The following is an 18,313-nucleotide window of genomic DNA, read 5'->3' on the forward strand; positions in this document are numbered from 1 at the left end:
TGCAGCGCTGTAAAGTGTGAGTGTAGCCAAGCCCTAAGGAGACCCAGTTTTCTAGATGCCCAGCGTCAGACAACTGGGGGCAGATTTGCAGGAGTGCTGAGCACTTACCAAGTTCCATTGACGTGAATTGGAACTGTGCTCTGAACATGAATAACTACTCACTCAGAGAATGAGGTGTGACGGGTTGGATCACAGAAACACCCCTGGGAGCTGCCAACTGATGTGCCAAGACTACCTCTGCTCCAGTTTTCCCTGCCAGCTCAGGATTCCAGCACCCTGTCTTGCTGAGCCAGACACTCCCATCTGCTCCAAAACAGACCCAGGGTCTGAACTCCTTGCCCCAAAGCTGCAGGTTTACCTGAAAACAGCTCACAGAAGTGTGCTTCTCTTTAGCACTCAGATGCCCAACTCCCAATTGGGTCTAAACCCAAATAAATCCACAGAAGTGAGCTGTAGCCCATGAAAGCTTAGACAGAACAAAGTAAGTCACCAAGCAAAATAAAATAAAATGTGTAAATCTATGTCTAACCAAACTGAATACAGGTCATCTCACCCTCAGAGATGCTTCAGTAAGTTTTTTTTCCCCTCAGACTGAACACCTTCCACGCCTGGGCACAATTCTTTCCCTTGGTACAGCTCTTGTTCCAGCTCAGGTGGTGGCTAGGGGATTCTTCATGATGGCTCCTCTCTGTCTTTGTTCTCTTCCACCCCTTTATATATCTTTTGCATAAGGCAGGAATCCTTTTGTCCCTCTCTTGAGTTCCCACCCACTCCCTCTCAATGGAAAGTCACCAGGTTAAAGGCAGATTCCAGTTCACCTGACATGATCACATGTCACTGCAAGACATCATTACCCACTTGCCAGCACACACACATACAGGAAGACTTACAGGTAAAACACAGCCATTTGCAGACAATGGTCCTAGTTAATGCGAGTCATCAAGATTCCAAACCACCATTAATGGCCCACACTTTACATAATTACAATAGGCCCTCAGAGTTATATTTCATATTTCTAGGTTCAGATACAAGAGTGGTATATTTATAAAAGTAAGATGACCACACTCAGTAGATTATAAGCTTTGTAATGATACCTTACAAGAGACCTTTTACATGAAGCATATTCCAGTTACATTATATTCACTTCTTATTAAATTTTTAAAAAGTCATATAGACTGCACCATGTCACATGAGGCAGGGGTCATATGGAAAAAACCAGCATGCGATCATGTAATGAAGATTGTATCATAATGTATGTGCACAAGTGAGCCGAATTAAGGTTGCATCAGCAACCTTAAATCTCATATTTCCTAATGTCTGAGTAGCTGACTTTGCAACCGTACAATTCTTTCAGCACAGTTTTTTGGATGTAATATACACTTGAATGACTTCAGCCTCGGGAATAAATCCCTATCTAAAGGGATTCCTGACACGATAAACTATAATGATGGAGTTGTCAAGGCTACTGAGGTTTCTACTTTGAAGTTCATTGACCATAACTGCTCCCATCAGCCTGCAAGGGGAAAACATGGGCACTAACGGGACTGTATTCAATACTTGAAAGATAATATGTAGATTCCAGTCAGACATTAACACTGATGGAATTTTTATTGAAAGAAAATGAGAGGATGGGGACCTTCTGAACAATGCCTCATTTTCTAAAATGAAAATAACTAAAATTTCCACTCAAATTTTATTTCCACATCATACTGAATATTACATGCTTGTACATAAAGTACCTGCCAAAAAATTAGTCAGAAAAACTCTAAAGTGTGCAGAAAAATAACCTTATTTGATCTATATCTGAAACGTACAAATGCTTAAATAAGGCCTGATGTTGCATTCCCTACATAGTTTGCATTTCCATAGGTTTTAGGGGGAGATTTGGATGCACAAGAAATACAGAACCAGGAAAACAAAGAGTACTGTAATTTCCAATCTGCAACAAAATTAATTATATTGATAGCAAAAAACACTAAGTAGACCAAGGGAAAACAAAACTTGTCTGGCACAGATCACAACAGTTTGAATGAACCTTTTAACAGTTTCACATCTTGAAATTTACATACTCCTCCTGTTTGGAGGAAAATGAAAAGCGCAAGACAAACCAAAACTCACCCCAAACCACAGTTGAGCTGCCAGTTAATCTAAAAGATTTACACGGCACTGAAAGTCTTGTATCAAACCTGGTCTCTGTAACATAAGCATAACTCATCTTTTGCTATTGAAACATTTGTCCTCCCCGTACTGTCTATTTGTCATCCTTTGCTTCCTTATGTCTGAATTACTGTTAAGCTCCTTGTGGAAAGTACCTGTCTTTTCACATCTTCCATAAAGCATCATCCATGGCTATGACTCTGCTCAAAATGATTCTTTAGGTTAGTAACAAAACCCCAGTGAACTCTACCAGATTTGGGGTGTTTATTCCAAGATTTTCACACAGCTCCATTAAACGCTCTGTCCCCCATCAGACTTGGCATGAACAATACTTTGCTCAACGCTACACCTGCCCTCAATAACACACTACAGTTCGGTCACTGGTCACCTAGGGGGGCTAGAGAGTTACGGGGTATTACACAGGGTTAGTGTGATGAAGACAGCCTGAATAAGACTTTACAGCATTTACAGCTACTGCCTAGAAAGGCAAGACCACCACAGCTTACTAGCTAGCACGTATAGATCTGCAGGAGCAGAGGGCATGGCTAGAGGCACCTCTGTGTGTATGTGTCTCTCCAAGCCCTGTTCCTCCCCACAGGCACGTGTCCATGTGTCTCCGCTCTCTGTCCGCACAGATGCGCTGTATCTGGGAGTCTCAATGCCCTCCCTCCCCCCCGCAACAGGCGCTCTGTGTCCAGGTGTCTTCACCATCGCCCCCCCTACAGGCACTCTGTGTCTGGGTCTCTCCCCCCACCGGCACTGAGTGTGTGTGTCTCCATGTCCTGTCCCCCCACCCTGCGTGCCAGGTGCTGAGTGTTCGGTGCTGTCTGTCTGTGTGTGCCCGTGTCCCATTCCCCCCCAACCCACCTGTGCCAGGGGCTGTGTCCTCCCTACACCCCCAACCCCACCTGTGCCAGGGGCTGTGTGTCCATGTCCTCCTCTTCCCGCCCCGCCACACTGTGTGTGTGTGTATTCTTCCCCTGCGCCAGGGGCTGTGCGTGTCCTGTGCTTCCCCCTCTGTGTGTGTATGTGTGTCCAAGTGTGTCATGCCTCCACTCCCCCGGGACAGGTGGGCTGCCTGTGTGTCCGAGTGTCCCTCCCCCCGCCCCCAGGCACAGGGGCGCTATGTGTGCGCCTTTTTCCCCGCCCCCAGGCACAAGGGCGCTATGTGTGCGCCCTTTTCCCCGGCCCCAGGCACAAGGGCGCTATGTGTGCGCCCTTTTCCCCGCCCCCAGGCACAAGGGTGCTATGTGTGCGCCCTTTTCCCCGCCCCCAGGCACAAGGGCGCTATGTGTGCGCCCTTTTCCCCGCCCCCAGGCACAAGGGCGCTATGTGTGCGCCCTTTTCCCCGCCCCCAGGCACAAGGGCGCTATGTGTGCGCCCTTTTCCCCGCCCCCAGGCACAAGGGCGCTATGTGTGCGCCCTTTTCCCCGCCCCCAGGCACAAGGGCGCTATGTGTGCGCCCTTTTCCCCGCCCCCAGGCACAAGGGCGCTATGTGTGCGTGTGTGTGTCCAAGTGTGTGTGTCTGTCTGTCCCCCCTGAAACAGGGGAGCTGTGCATGTGTCCAAATCCCCCCCCAGGCACAGGGGCGCTGTGTATGTGTCCGAGTCCCCCATGCCCCCCAGGCACCGGGGCGCTGTGTGTGTCCGAGTCCCCCATGCCCCCCAGGCACAGGGGCGCTGTGTGTGTCTGAGTCCCCCATGGCCCCCAGGCACAGGGGCGCTGTGTGTGTCCGAGTCCCCCATGCCCCCCAGGCACAGGGGCGCTGTGTGTGTCCGTGGTCCGAGTATCCCGTGCTCCTAAGCACGGGCTGTGTGTGTGTCCGTGGTCCAAATCTCTCCCCTCCCCTCGCAGAGGGGTGCTGTGTGTCTGTGGTCTGAGTCTCCCCCACCGCACAGGGGTGCTGTGTTTGTGTATCCCTCCCCTGCCACAGGGGCGGGGTTTGTGTGTTCGTTCTCCTCCCCCACCCCGCGCACAGGGGCACTGTGTGTGTGTATGTCCGAGTTGTCCCCCCCACCCGGCACAAGGGCGCAGTGTGTGTGTGTGTCCGAGTCTCATCCCTGGCACAGGGGTGCTGTGTGTGTCCGAGTCCCTCCCCTCCCCCCAGGCAAGGGGCACTCTGTGTGTGTGTGTCCGTCCGAGTCCCCCCTCCAGGCACAGGGGCGCTATGCGTCCATGGTCCGAGTCTCCCCCCACCTCCTCGCAAAGGGGTGCTCTGTGTGTCTGTGGTCTGAGTCTTCCGCCGCCACCCCCTGCACAGGGGTGCTGTGTTTGTGTATCTCTCCCTCCCTCCCCACAGGGGCGGGGTGTGTGTCCGAGTCCCCCCCATCCCAGGCACAGAGGCGCTGTGTGTGTGTCCGAGTCCGCCTCTCCCGGCACAGAGGCAGTGTGTGTGTGTATGTATGTCCGAGTTGTCCCCAGTACCCGGCACAGGGGCGGTATGTGTGTGTCCCCGAGTCCCCCCCCCCCGGCACAGGGGCGGTATGTGTGTGTCCCCGAGTCCCCCCCCCCCCGGCACAGGGGCGGTATGTGTGTGTCCCCGAGTCCCCCCCCCCGGCACAGGGGCGGTATGTGTGTGTCCTCGAGTCCCCCCCACCGGCACAGGGGCGGTATGTGTGTGTCCCCGAGTCCCCCCCCCGGCACAGGGGCGGTATGTGTGTGTCCTCGAGTCCCCCCCACCGGCACAGGGGCGGTATGTGTGTGTCCTCGAGTCCCCCCCACCGGCACAGGGGCGGTATGTGTGTGTCCCCGAGTCGTCCCCCCCCCCCGCACAGCGGTGGTATGTGTGTGTCCCCTAGTCTCCCCCCCCCGCCCGGCACAGGGGTGTTGTATGTGTGTGTCCCTGAGTCTCCCCCCCACGGCACAGAGGCGCCGTGTGTGTGTCCGTGTCCCCCCAGGCACAGGGGCTCCGTGTGTGTGTTCGTGTCCATCTCCCCCAAGCACAGGGGCGCCGTGTGTGTGTGTGTGTCCGTTTCCCCCCCAGACACAGGGACGCCGTGTGTGTGTGTGTCCGTTTCCCCCCAGACACAGGGGAGCCGTGTGTGTGTGTGTGTCCGTTTCCCCCCAGACACAGGGACGCCGTGTGTGTGTGTCCGTTTCCCCCCAGGCACACGGGCGCTGTGTGTGTGTGTGTTGTGCTTCCCCCCAGCTGTCCGCAAGGAGCCCGAGCTCGCCGCTCCCGCCAAGCTGGGGATGGGCAGGGACCCGCGCGCCGCTCACCTCCTTCCACGCCGAGCCGAGCCGAGCCCATCGCCCATCATCCGCCGAGGCCGCCAATGCGCCGCGCCGGGGAGCAGCTGCGGCGCCACAGCTGGGGCCGGCACCTGGGAGTGGTGGCGAGGTCAGGGAGGCTGGCGGACAGGGAGCGTCTGCAAAGTGCACGTCCGGTCGGGAGCGTGCACCGCAAGGGAGCGTCTGCAAAGTGCACGCCTGGTTGGGAGCGCGCACCGCAAGGGAGCGTCTGCAAAGTGCACGTCCGGCCGGGAGCGCGCAAAGCAAAGGATCCTCTGCAAGCTGCTTGCAGCCCGTGCGGGCGCATAGACAACAAGGGAGCATCTGCAAAATATACACCCCACCCGCCAGAGCCATGCACAGACAGCCCGCAAGAGCAAGGGAGCTAATTTTCATGTGGGGAGCTCATCAGATCTACAGAGACAAAGGGGCTGATTTAAGATCTTTTATGGGACCAATTTCTGTTACTGAGAGAGACAAACTTCCGAGCTACACAAGTGCAGGAAGAGCTCTGTGTAGCTTGAAAGTTTGTCTCTTTCACCGCCAACAGAAGTTGGTCCAATAAAATATCTCACTGCACCCAGCTTGTCTACTATCCTGGGAGCAACAGGGCTACACCACTTCTTGTACTCTCAGGCAGGGAGGGACATCAAATCCCCAGTGTTGTTGGGGTGGGTGAGTGCCCGCACAACTACCCATCACCAGCAGAGAATATCAAGTTACCAGCACAGCCAAAGATTGCTTGCAAACTGCTAGTGTAAGTATTGTTGGGGAGAGTGCACAGCCATCAAGCCCAAGAAAGGAACATCTGCAAAGTATCAGGCTGCCCAGAGGTCATGTATAATAATATAGTCCAACTAGCCATGATGCACCAAATCCCTGATCAATAAAGAACTGTGTCCAATAAGGGTGCAACTGGGAGCCATCTGCATATTCACATCCTCACCACAGACTGCACAAAAGCTAAATCCAATCAGGGACTGTCTGCAAGCTTCTCAGCTTACCTTGCCTCAAATGCTCCCCATGACACATGCTGGCTCTGGGAATGCATGTAGGTTTGGCCCACTGGGATAATAGGAGGCCAAATCCTCAACTGGTGTAATCCACTGAAGCCGGGGGTTTGGTTCAGGCACCTCTACTGCTATCATGTTTCCCATCACTCAGAGGCTCCCCAGCCTTTCCTTAGCTGAAGCCTCTCTTGCAATGGATTTGTATATTGGCAACTCCCAAATTCACTCAAGCCACCTTCCATTTTAGAATTTTAAGGCACCTTAATTTTCTGAGATGTAAAGATTACACTCTCCCTTTTAGAGATGAGGTGCAGAGATGTGACATGTCTTGCTCAAGTTCATCCACTGAGTTGATGTTAGCTCTCCCACTACCTTGGAATAGCCACAAGCCTCTCCTTGCCCTCTTTCACTGTCTTCCTTTTCTCCTATCATTGTCAGTCTCTCCTCTCTTTATTTTCTCCACCATTTTCTTCAGCCAGCCCTTGATCCTTTCTGCCTGCACTTTCCAGTGGTCCTCTCCTCTTCGTATGTTCCAGTTTCCTTCGTCAATCCTTTTCCTCCTTGTCACCCATCTGGTCCTATTTTCCTTCACCATCATCCTATTCACACCCCCAACATTGAACACCTGCATCCTGTCTCATCTTCCCTATTCACACATGTACTTGATCCCTTCCAGGGATGACAAGGGTCGCTGCAGCTGCTGCTCAGAGCCCAGTAGTATAAGCATGAGGCTGCAAGTTCTGGTCTCTTCTGCTTCCCCATTTTCTGTCTCTCCTCTGCTGCCTGAGCCACTTTCTGTGCTGCACTGACTGCTACCAAGAGGTTAAGGAAGCCAGCAAGAGGAAGTGTCAAAGACAGGATGGAAGCAGTATGTCCTAGTGTTTGGTAGAAGGACCTGCATCTGAATCTTGTTCCCTTGCTACAGCCATGAGTTGAGTTATATTTCATCTAGGGTGCATGATAGCAGGACAAATCTTTGACTGTCACTGGGGGAGTGATAATTAGCAGATATAGACTTACTACCACTATCTGCTAAAGGTATCACTTTAAATTCACTTGTGTTTGGAGATGGAAATGTCTCCCAAAATGTGTGAGATAGTGGTTGGGACAAGATTTTGCCTGTGATAGTAATCTTTTGTCTGAAGGATGTGGATTAATTACATCAACTAACTTTTTCTAAACATTGCACAGTGAAGAGATATTTGCAGTACAGTATATTTGATTTTTCATTTATCAACTTGTTTATAAAATACAGTTTTAAAATTACTAAGGTGCCTAGTCTAAGCTGTAGTGTTTGGGACCATAGTGCAAAATGCTGTAAGACATTTTTATAAGGGAGGAAATGAATAAATTGAGAGTGGCTTGACAGACTCTATTGAATGCAGCCGTTAGAGGAGTGTGTTTTCCCAATCTGCATGCACATAGCTTAAGGGAATGCAAATAGAATATGGGTGACATCTGGTGGCCAATATCACTCTGGTGGTTCACAGGAATCATGCCCTTTAATAAGGAGTCTAAAGTAAAGTTTCTAATTCTGGTTAATGCTAACATAAGACTAAAAGAAGAATTTGTACAGTTTATTGTAAGTTCTGCAAACTAAAATTCATATTCTTGTGTTGAGATCTTCATGTATTGTGAACTATCAGAGACCACAGAAATTAAGCAAAATTAAATTGCTTGTAAATGGATATGTCTTTTTGATTACAATACAAAGTCTTTGCTAGTATTTAATACTATCCAATATTTTTTCTAAGGGGTGGAAAATTGTTGTTCACGCAATGCTTGCTGAAGGGCACTTGTTTATAACCACAAGCATCAGAGCCATCATCAACAATGATGCTGTGCAATGTGGAGTTTTACATATTATTGAGTATTATTCTATGATCATGTGTTGCCAGTTGGAAAATCTCACTGAGATTTAATGAGAGGTTTGGGATTTGAAATTTTCCCAGGCATCCAGTGATCAAAGCCCTGGCCTTCTTCCTGTGCAAAAGATGAGTAGGCTTCTGAAAAGTTCCACTATGATTTTCACGGAGGCTCTCATGATAAAGAAACAAAACGGTGAAAGGATGATAACGAACACACTTTGATTTTCTTCCATTTGTTATGCTTGTAAAATAGGAAGCTCACATCAACTGGCTGACCCCAGATTAGTCACTTTTGTGGCAAAGATGCTCAGATATTAAAATACCATTTCATCAAACTGCCCGTAGCTGCTTAAAACAAAACTCCCAGTAAACCTGTTACAGAGGGGAAGGGAAGATCCAATGGCCCCTTGTTTATACATTACAATACAACTTCATACTGTATAGTGTGTATATCTCAAAATGTTTTACAAAGCTAAATAAAAGAGTACAGTAACAACAGAGAATTAACCAGGCAGATGAGAGTTGGGTGGGTTGCTCAGCCATTACCAAAATAGGGGAAAACTGAAGAGAATGAGAAGGGAAGAAAGAAGATGAAGGTAGAAAGTTAGAGGCAAAGAGGGAGTTAAAGGCTGGAGAGGGTTAAGGATGGGGAATGTTGCAGAGCAAGCTTGCCCTTTTATTTGTTTATTTTTTATTTGCACGTTTAACAAGCATTCAAATATAGATTTTTCATGGTGCTACATGCAGTAATTTCCAAGCATTTCTTAACATTTGTTCTCTTGTTCCATTGAGTTTATTTGTCACATGCTTTCCTGTTCTATTGCTGGGAGCTTTTTGAAATTTAAATACATTTCTGAATCAAATAATTTCAGATCCAATTGTCATTTCTTTACATTGTAATAATTTCAAAAAAATATTAAAACCTACATATAAATCTAAGACTGAGGAAAATGGAACTATAAGACTTCTATGGAATTACCCCAATTTACACCAGCTGAGGATCTGACCCAATAAATGCAAGCAACAAGAATCTTATGTAGTGGCATAGTCACACATTAAAAGGTTCCATAAACTGGTGCTGTTTTTCTGGTTGATTATTTTTCTGTTCCCCCGAAGTTGCAGATACAATCTTGTCATTGATGGATCATAAGAACTCCTCTGTGTCATGTCACCAAGGGATGACATTTCCCTGCCAAGGTCAGCCTCAGGTTTGTGGTGGAGACAAGTAGACTGGGTAACAGTGTCACATCCTCATCAACCTACATGGTTGTATAACAATGAAGTTCTGGCTCATTTAGCATAAAGGACAGAAGCACTGTTTAAAAGGCCTTGGACATCTGTGGGCTAAGAGTAGATGTGGGAGTGGATATGGACTCTGTATGATGTTGTTAAATAGAATGAGCCTTCATCTGCTTTTCAAATCTAATGGGTTTGATTCTCCACTGCATCTTTTGTAACCATTAACTAATTCAAATAGTAATGTTTTACACTCATTTTTCACAGTTGGGCACAAACAGGATGACCGGATGTCCTGATTTTATAGGGATAGTCCTGATATTTGAGGCTTTTTTTTTTTTAACATGGGCTCTTATTACCTCTCACCCCCACCCTGATTTTTCACGTTTGCTATCTGGTCACCCTATGCAAAAGGTACTAGGCACACAGTATTTTTAAATTTGACTACAAACTAAAATTGCATTCTTGTCATGAAACAAGATAATATTCACAACAGATTCAGGTTCAGCTGAAGCAACATCAGGTTTTAATCCAGAACCTAGCAGATAAGGAGCCAGGCACCCATAGCAATGAGCAGACAATGACCAGTACTTTCTGGGTTCATATATAGCTGCCATGGGCAGTCTCTGGTGAGCAGTGACCAATAGGGGGTAAGCTAGATTCATGTAATTGCATGCCCTGCACAGGCTGCATGAGTTCTTTACAGCCTGTGTTGTTTTATTTGGGTTTCTTTTTAAAAAAATCTCTTTGGCCCAGGAAGAATTAGCCCTCACTGAAGTCACGACTCAGCTTGCATTGAAGACAATGGAAAGACACCCATTTACTACAGTGAGAGTTGGAGATGAGGCCCTGTGAATGTGCAAGTCTTGAGTCTAGGAGTGGGAACGCAGCAAAGCTGCCCTGGCTAGCAACTTCCCAGGGGCACTGACCTGTTGTGCTGGTCCATTTTTTTCTCTCTGATCCTGATTCGCCAGCCTTTTGTTTTCAGCTACCTGGGGCAGGGAGGAGGGACTGTGGTGGCGGAAGGGGTGGCGAGAGGAAAGGAACACATTTTCCACCCTCGTTGGCAAAATGGTGAAGGTTGCTCCTTTCCATTCTTTTATAGCCTCCCATGCAGACCAGGGTTTAACTCTGCAGCTCTTGAGGTTCTCAGTGGTTCAAGCATTCTGGAACTCATCATCTGCTGATTTAAAAACAAAGAGTGTAAGCTACTATTCACCTTGGGCACTGGTCCTGCTGTATAGAACTGACAAAGCTCCTGCACACTGACTTCTAACAAGTACTATGAATACTCTAGGATTTTACCTCAGCATCTGAGGGACACAGTCCCTGATTTTCTGTAGTTTTGTCCTCCAGGTCTGTTGTCCATTTCTCATGTTGTTAGCTCCAAGGGGAAGGCCTTATATTCCTCTTTTACTGTAGAATTCCATGAACATCTATGATGCTATATAAAAAAGAACAATAAATGATGTCAAGCTTGTGAAATGGTATTAAATACTCATTTACTCTCAGTGAAAATCACAGCAGTAATCACAGCACATCTCATAGATGTGCTGGAAAATCCTGACTCTGGGGAATCAAATTCCACTCTTATTTACTACTGTGCAAGCTCATTGATATCGGTGGTGTTGTACCAGTGTAACAGAGAGCAGAATTTAGCCCAGGGTGTCTAATTAAATCTCTGTGACAATATTACCAGTGCATCAAAGATCTCTAGCCTGATGCTCTAATCAACAACATGGTCTTTTCTACGGCAAGTTTCTAAGGCAGTACCCTCTCCCCATCTGCACTCACATGCCACCCCAGCCCTGGGCTCTCCCCCCAAACCTACACCTTCCTGCTATCCCAGCCCTGAGTCACTGGTAACTCGCTCCCAGGGCAGGTCATTCAGCAGGAATTTTGGATGTGCACAAAACACAGACAGGATTGGTTCCCATATAGTTACAGAACTGCAATAAAATGAAACAATTTTCAGCTTGTGGTAGATACGCTGGAGGGTAGAGGTAGGATACAGAGGGACCTAGACAAATTAGAGGATTGGACCAAAAGAAATCTGATGAGGTTCAACAAGGACAAGTCCAGAGTCCTGCACTTAGAACGGAAGAATCCCATGCACTGCTACAGACTAGGGACTGAATGGCTAGGCAGCAGTTCTGCAGAAAAGGACCTAGGGGTTACAGTGGATGAGAAGCTGGATACGAGTCAGCAGTCTGCCACTGTTGTCAAGAAGGCTAATGGGATTTTGGGCTATATAAGTAGGGGCATTGCCAGCAGATCGAGGGATGTGATCATATTCGCCATTGGTGAGGCCTCATTTGGAGTATTGTGTCCGGTTTTGGGCCCCATACTACAAGAAGGATGTGGTAAAATTGGAAAAAGTCCAGAGGCCAACAAAGTCCAGAGGCCAACAAAAATGATTAGGGGATTGGCGCACATGACTTATGAGGAGAGGCTGAGGGAACTAGAATTGTTTAGTCTGCAGAAGAGAAGAATGGGGCGGGGGGATTTGATAGCTGATTTCAGCTATCTGAAAGGTGGTTCCAAAGAGGATGGATTTGGATCTAGACTGTTCTCAGTGGTACCAGATGACAGAACAAGGAGTAATGGTCTCAAGTTGCAGTGGGGGAGGTTTAGGTTGGATATTAGGAAAAGCTTTTTCACTAGGAGGGTGATGAAGCACTGGGATGGTTTACCTAGGGAGGTGGTGGAATCTCCTTCCTTAGAGGTTTTTAAGGTCAGGCTTGACAAAGCCCTGGCTGGAATGACAGTTGAGGATTGGTCCTGCTTCGAGCAGGGGGTTGGACTAGATGACCTCCTGAGGTCCCTTCCAACCCTGATATTCTATGAAAGGCATTTATAGCTGCTGACAAGACAGGCTGTATTGCAATGGGTGCTCAGACAAAACAAAACAAAACAGCAACAACAAAAAGTCACCACTGGCTTTGCATGAGTTTCTTCGTAGTAAAGGAAAATGGTTTACCATATTTGATATCTGAGGAAATATCTATCCTGAACACCCCAGTAGAGATACATAACTCTAACTGGAGCCCTGGCTGATGTTTTATTTACTTAGAAATGCCTACCACTTACAAATATTCAAAGAACTAAAACAACTGCCCTCAAATGGGCAGACATATAACCTCTCTCTACTATCATCCAATCCCCCTCTTGCCCACTGACAATAAGGATGCTGCTAGACATAGAACTTAAAGGCAAACGCAAAAATCATTACATTAATCTTGCATTGCTTTCTAAGAGCTGCTAAATTCTGACTATGCTAGATCACAAAGGGGAGTTAATTGCATATCTGAAGACCTTTTGCAGAGAGTCCTCCCTCCCCCTCCCCGCAGCCTTCTGGAAGAAATTCAGCACTGTGGACAGACAGAAAAAATATTCAGCTCAATGGCAGATTCTGAGATAGAGCTCATCCTTGTACTGTGAGCTCTAAGATAACTAGATCCCAGGCCATTCAAGGCTTTATATGTGATAAATAACCACCTTGAATAGAATCCAGAAGGGAACTGGCAGCCAGTGCAGGTCATGTTATGTGCTCAAGGCAGCCCGCTCATTTTAATGGACATTATTTCACACAAGAAAAGGCTAGTAGGAGACTGACCATATATTATTTGTGCATGAAATTCAAATATCACAGTCTGTGGATTGTAGAAAACAAAGGTGAGGGTAAGAATTTATTTTAAAAGCTATAACTTTATTTTATCTTTCTCTTTGCCATTGTCGTATGATGGATCAGCAATGGCTGACCTAGCACAATCTTGGTGTCATCTCTAAATCCAGCCCCAATGTGGTAGTGTCACTCAATAAAAGTGGAAGTTGAGTTCAGCCTTCAGTATGTCTGGCTTTTCTTTCTGCTAGCAGTGTCTCTCTCAGTTCTGGAAATCCAGGCTGCTCCCCTCCTTTTCGCAGCTCATGGAGGTGGATCAAAGTTTTGGCACCACACACTGGCCACACCCCCTCTGCTCCCGCTTGTTGTTAGATGACAGCTGTAAAACTTGTATAACAATATTAGTAACATACTCCAGACTAACTATGTATGGTGGATCCCCTCCGAGATCCCCTCCAAAATCACAAGATCCCACTCATCATCTAACCCTTGGACCATTCAGGATGGGTACAGCTGTGGAAGACACTGCTAGAAGAAAGGAAATTAAGGTAAGAAATTATCTGTTCTGCCGCCAAGTGTCTCCTATGTTCTGTCTGTCTGGGAAGTACCAAGCAGCAAACAGATGTAGGGAGGGTTATAGAAAAGCTCAGAAAGAGGAGAGAAAAAAGATGTTGTCCCTCCCGGTTTATAGGATTTGCTCAAAAGGCAAAATTATTTTTGGGTGACCACCTGTAGTACCTTGCTGCCAAAGAAAGCCTGACAGGGAGGCCACCTGTGAAGACCAAGACTATAACAGGGTAAAAAAATAGGTCCATCAGTGGCTATAAGGCAGGGTGGGCAGGGATGGTGTCCCTAGCCTCTGTTTGCCAGAAGTTGAGAATGGGAGACAGGGGATGACTCGATGATTACCCGTTGTGTTCATTCCCTCTGGCATTGAGTCATTGGCATTTTGGGTGAAAAGATATGCAAGGTGGGAGGGTATCAAAGCCTGAGTCTGAACGTCTACACAACAATTAAGCAGCCCCTTATCCCGATCCCCCCCGAGCCCTAGTCAGCTGGCAGGGGCCAGCTGTGGGTGCAGTGTAGACATACCCTCAGCCAATGCTACACAACACAGAAGCACCCATAGTTACAGCACAGGTGCTGACAACCCCTCACTGGTCTGAGTGAACCCCCAAAGCATCACACTTAGAATGTACAAGTAGAAAATTGCTTAATAGATCAAGCAGACTGCAGAATCTGGCCTTTTGTCTATAGCAATAGATTACTATAAACTTAGTCATGGTTTGTCATAAAATTAAAGAGCCTTTCTCTAGGCTGACTAAGTAATTCAGCAGTGTAGCAGGCGATGTAGCATAAGGCAGAAATTTAAGTAGACCAAGTGCTTCTTTGTTAAATATGATGTAGATTTGTGGCTTACTGAATTGGTTCTTTACAGTGTCATTGGGGACCAGAATCAATGACAAGCAGAAAGGGCAAACTTCCTATCAGAAGAGTCAGAGCTTAGAGCATTGTGATTTTTTTTGTTTTGTTAGCGTGGGTAGAACAGGGAGTTAGATCAAACCAATGTTGGACGGTGCCAGAAAAGAGAATATTGTGCATATGACTTAACATTAGTCATTGTCCTAAAAGTAGTAAGTATTGAGTTACATAGATATGTCAAATCACACAGTAACATAAAATGTCAACAACCTGCTTTCAGCAGGTATAATCTTGCTCTTGCCTGCTGAAGCTGGAGATGGAGAAGAAGGGCAGTCTCAGTGGTGCAGTCATTTTCAGAACCATCCTACCAGCAGTACCAGGTTTACAATGGTGTCATGGTGCCGGACCCACACTGGGAAGGGTCCCATTATGGACCTGTCTAACCCATCCACACAGCTGGGTCTGGCCCCTCTCCTGGAGCAGTCCAGCGCCCAGGCCTTGGTGTGTGACTGTTTCCAAGCCGGCAGTCCCGCTCGCCTGTAGGGGGCTTGCTGCCCAGCAGCTAGGCTCTGCCATATGGGCTGGGCAGTGCTGCTGGATGTGGGATCAGTGGGAACGGCCAGTACAGGTGAGCTCTCAGGGGTCACGGCCCAGGGATCTGCCTTGGTGCCTGTGACAGTATCGGGACTCATCACCCGGCACCTCTCGCTGGTGACTCTAGAAATTAGCTCTGTCCATTGGAGTGCCTTCTCCTGGTGGTGTCCCATCTGTCACTCCACCCTCGGTTGGCGTCTCTGGACCCGCATCACTCCCTGCTCAGAGGCGTCCTCTTCGAGGCCACTGCCCTCTGGCAGTGCCCCTCAGTCCATCCACACTCCATTCCAGGGGTTAGTGATCAGTAGTCCTACACTCTAGCAACCATGTCCAACGACATCCTCTGAGTCCAATCCCTCTTGTCAGGGATCTGGCATAATCTGTAATGGCCGCTCCCTATGGCCAATGGCTGGGTGTACTGCGGGGGAGGGGAAGGGGGGACCAAGGCCCACCCTCTACTCTGGGTCCTGACCCAGGAATCCTCTGGCGGGAGCCTTGCTGTCCTCCTTCTCTCCCCTTCGCTGTCTGCTTCCCTGGGCCACTTCCCCTACGGCCTCTTGCACCAACTAGGCCCTTAGCCTGGCAGGCTACGGGCTAGAGCTCCCTAGCCTCCCCAGGCCTGGCCAGCACTGCGCTGTCCACAGTGCTGCTCTCCCACCTTGACAGACAGACAGACAGGCTGAGCCTGGCCCTGATTGGCTGTCTCCAAACTGGGCCCTGATTGGCTCCCAATAAGCCTTTCTTTGATTGGCTCCCTGTCTGTGCCTTGACCTACTGCAGCCCACGCTCCCAGGGAGTCCGCCCCACTACACTGCCCAGTGCAGCTCTGACTCCAAGAAGTCTCTGCTGCCTGGCATCTGTGGGGCCCCACCCACTTCCCAGGGTCCAAGCCGCCTGGGATTGGTGCAGAGACCAGGCCAATCTCAGCCAGTGGAAGGGGGAGGGGCAGGGGAAGCTCAGATGGGCCCCACCAGGCGAGTGGGTCCTGAGGGAGTCCAGCTCAGGAAGGCCCTGCTCCCGCTCCGACCTGGTTGATCCTGCCACTCCCCGGGGACCAGAGCGACCCCTGCCTTGGTGCCAGCCACAGCCGCACTGCCAGCTCAGCCTGGCAGACACAGTCACCTTCCAGTGGGTCTAGTGAGTGTAGCCTGGGGGCAGGGCATGGGGGAGTGGGTCTGTGGGGAGCACTGGGGGATTGGGGAGGTCTGTGTCGGTGGGGGTGCTGGGCAGCGTGTGTCAGTGGGGGGAGGGCTGGGCAGTGGAGGGGTATTTGGGTTGGGGCACTGGGTGGGGGGTGATGGTGTGCAGGGCACTGTGCAGTTGTGGTAGTGGGTCTGTGTATGTGGGATCTCTGGCAGGGATACGCTGGGCATAGATGTCTGTGGGGAGGCACTGTGCAGTTGTGGTGGGGGCTTGTGAGGGGGGTCCATGGGCAGGAAAGGTGCTGGGCATAGGGATTGTGGGTGCAGCGGATGGTGTGGTGCAGCACGGGTCTACCCAAGAGGGGAAAGGGCATGCTGGCAGTGCAGGGCCGGATGAGACAGTGTACGTCTGGCAACTGCTGGTTTGTGAACAGTGTCCTTGTGCTGCACTGGGCAGGGCAGAGCAGGGCCACAATGCCGTGCCCCATTGCCTCCGACTGCCCCTGGCTCTGGGGACTAACCTCCCACCTGCGCCATGCCCCATAGCTCCCATGGGGGCCCACAAATATGTTTCGTGCTGGGCCCACAAAAGGTTAATCTGGCCCTGCCTACCAGGTGGGGCAGTGTGAGAAGAAGTCTTCAGGGAGGAATGCATCACAGGTTCACTCTACTGTTGTGAAGTTGTAATGCATTGGTGGGTGTGGAAGCAGGGCCCTCTCCTAGCACTCTCTTAAGATCCTGATTGGAGAGGGGAGAACCTGGCTGCCTGGGAACTGCAGAAGGGTGTAGGTTGGCGGGGGAGAGCCCAGGGCTGGGGTGGCAAGGGGATGCGGGTGTGGGGAGGGCACAGGTGCCCAAAATCAACATACTTACCTCTTAGTGCACTCACATAACCCAGGCACTGACCCTCCATATAGCTGTCTATTTTATTTTCATATTGACATATATGGATTTCTTTTGCTATGTTGGAAAACTCAAGAATAAAACCAGAGACATCTGGTTAAAATGTTCCGTGTGTAACCAACACCCAAAATGGGGGTACAACTTACATCAAACTCTTGATAAATACACCTACTGTAGTTAATGTACAAAGGTATATTTGGCTTTAAAATTAGTGCATGCTGTAGAAAATGTGATCAAAATCTTAATTTTAAAGATATATTTTGTATCATACTCATGCTTCTGCTACTGACAGTTATAGGCTTGCTACAGAAAAGACTTGCTAGGGCATGCAGCCCATCCCCCTACAAATGCAGGATCATACCTTACACAATATATTTGCTAATGCTTGGTCCTGTCTGTTTTAAATGTCCCAAGCGATGGATCTTCCAGCACTTCCCTTGAGAGATTTTTCCAGAGACTAACACATTTAATGGATATTCCAAAGGCTAATAGATCTTGCTAAACTTCCTCAATTTCCTTTCTTAATTTCATCCTATTACTCCCAATTGCACCCATTTATATCACTAAATAGTTCCTCTCCCTCTTTGTTTTTGCACCTTTCAAACGTTTGTGGGTTTATCTTATTTTAAGGCCTAATTTAAATCTTATTGAAGTCAGTGGAAGGACTCCCATTGACCTTAATGGGCTTTAGCTCAGACCTTAAATTGTTATTATGTCACCTTAGGTTTCAATTAGCCAAGCTCTACAAATTTAACTATTTTATCTTTCCTTTCCTCTATTCTGCATCGGTTTCTTTCAGATTTACAGGTTTTCTCCTCCTATCAACTGGGCCCAAGCTCAAAAAGGTGGTTAATACTTGACAGCTTTCTAGGATAGGGTTTAGAGGTCTTGGTCAATAAAAAGACTACAATGTGTATGGAAATATAAATAGCAGAGATGATCTTTGAAATCATGGTCTCCTGGCTCTTAGTTTAGTGGGCTTTATCCCATGCTACAAGGAATTTGGACACTTTTGCTGACTGATTAGGATGCCCTGCACAATCTGGCACAAAGCAATGTTGTGTTTACACACATTTTGTAAAATTGTTGAAAGAAAGCAATGAATGAAGTCAGAGAAATGGTGAGAG

At 48.4% G+C, this 18,313-nt stretch overlaps 1 long non-coding RNA gene across 1 annotated transcript; it reads left to right on the top strand.

The window, feature by feature from the left end:
* The first annotated feature begins 698 nt into the window (after positions 1-698).
* On the top strand, positions 699-17,851 carry LOC115659599. Its single transcript, XR_004002605.1, has 3 exons — positions 699-787; positions 6,223-6,227; positions 17,840-17,851. It is a non-coding gene; the product is annotated as an uncharacterized LOC115659599 (long non-coding RNA).
* The last annotated feature ends 462 nt before the right edge of the window (positions 17,852-18,313 follow it).

This window comes from Gopherus evgoodei, chromosome 11, assembly GCF_007399415.2.
Source record: "Gopherus evgoodei ecotype Sinaloan lineage chromosome 11, rGopEvg1_v1.p, whole genome shotgun sequence".
Taxonomy (NCBI): domain Eukaryota; kingdom Metazoa; phylum Chordata; order Testudines; family Testudinidae; genus Gopherus; species Gopherus evgoodei.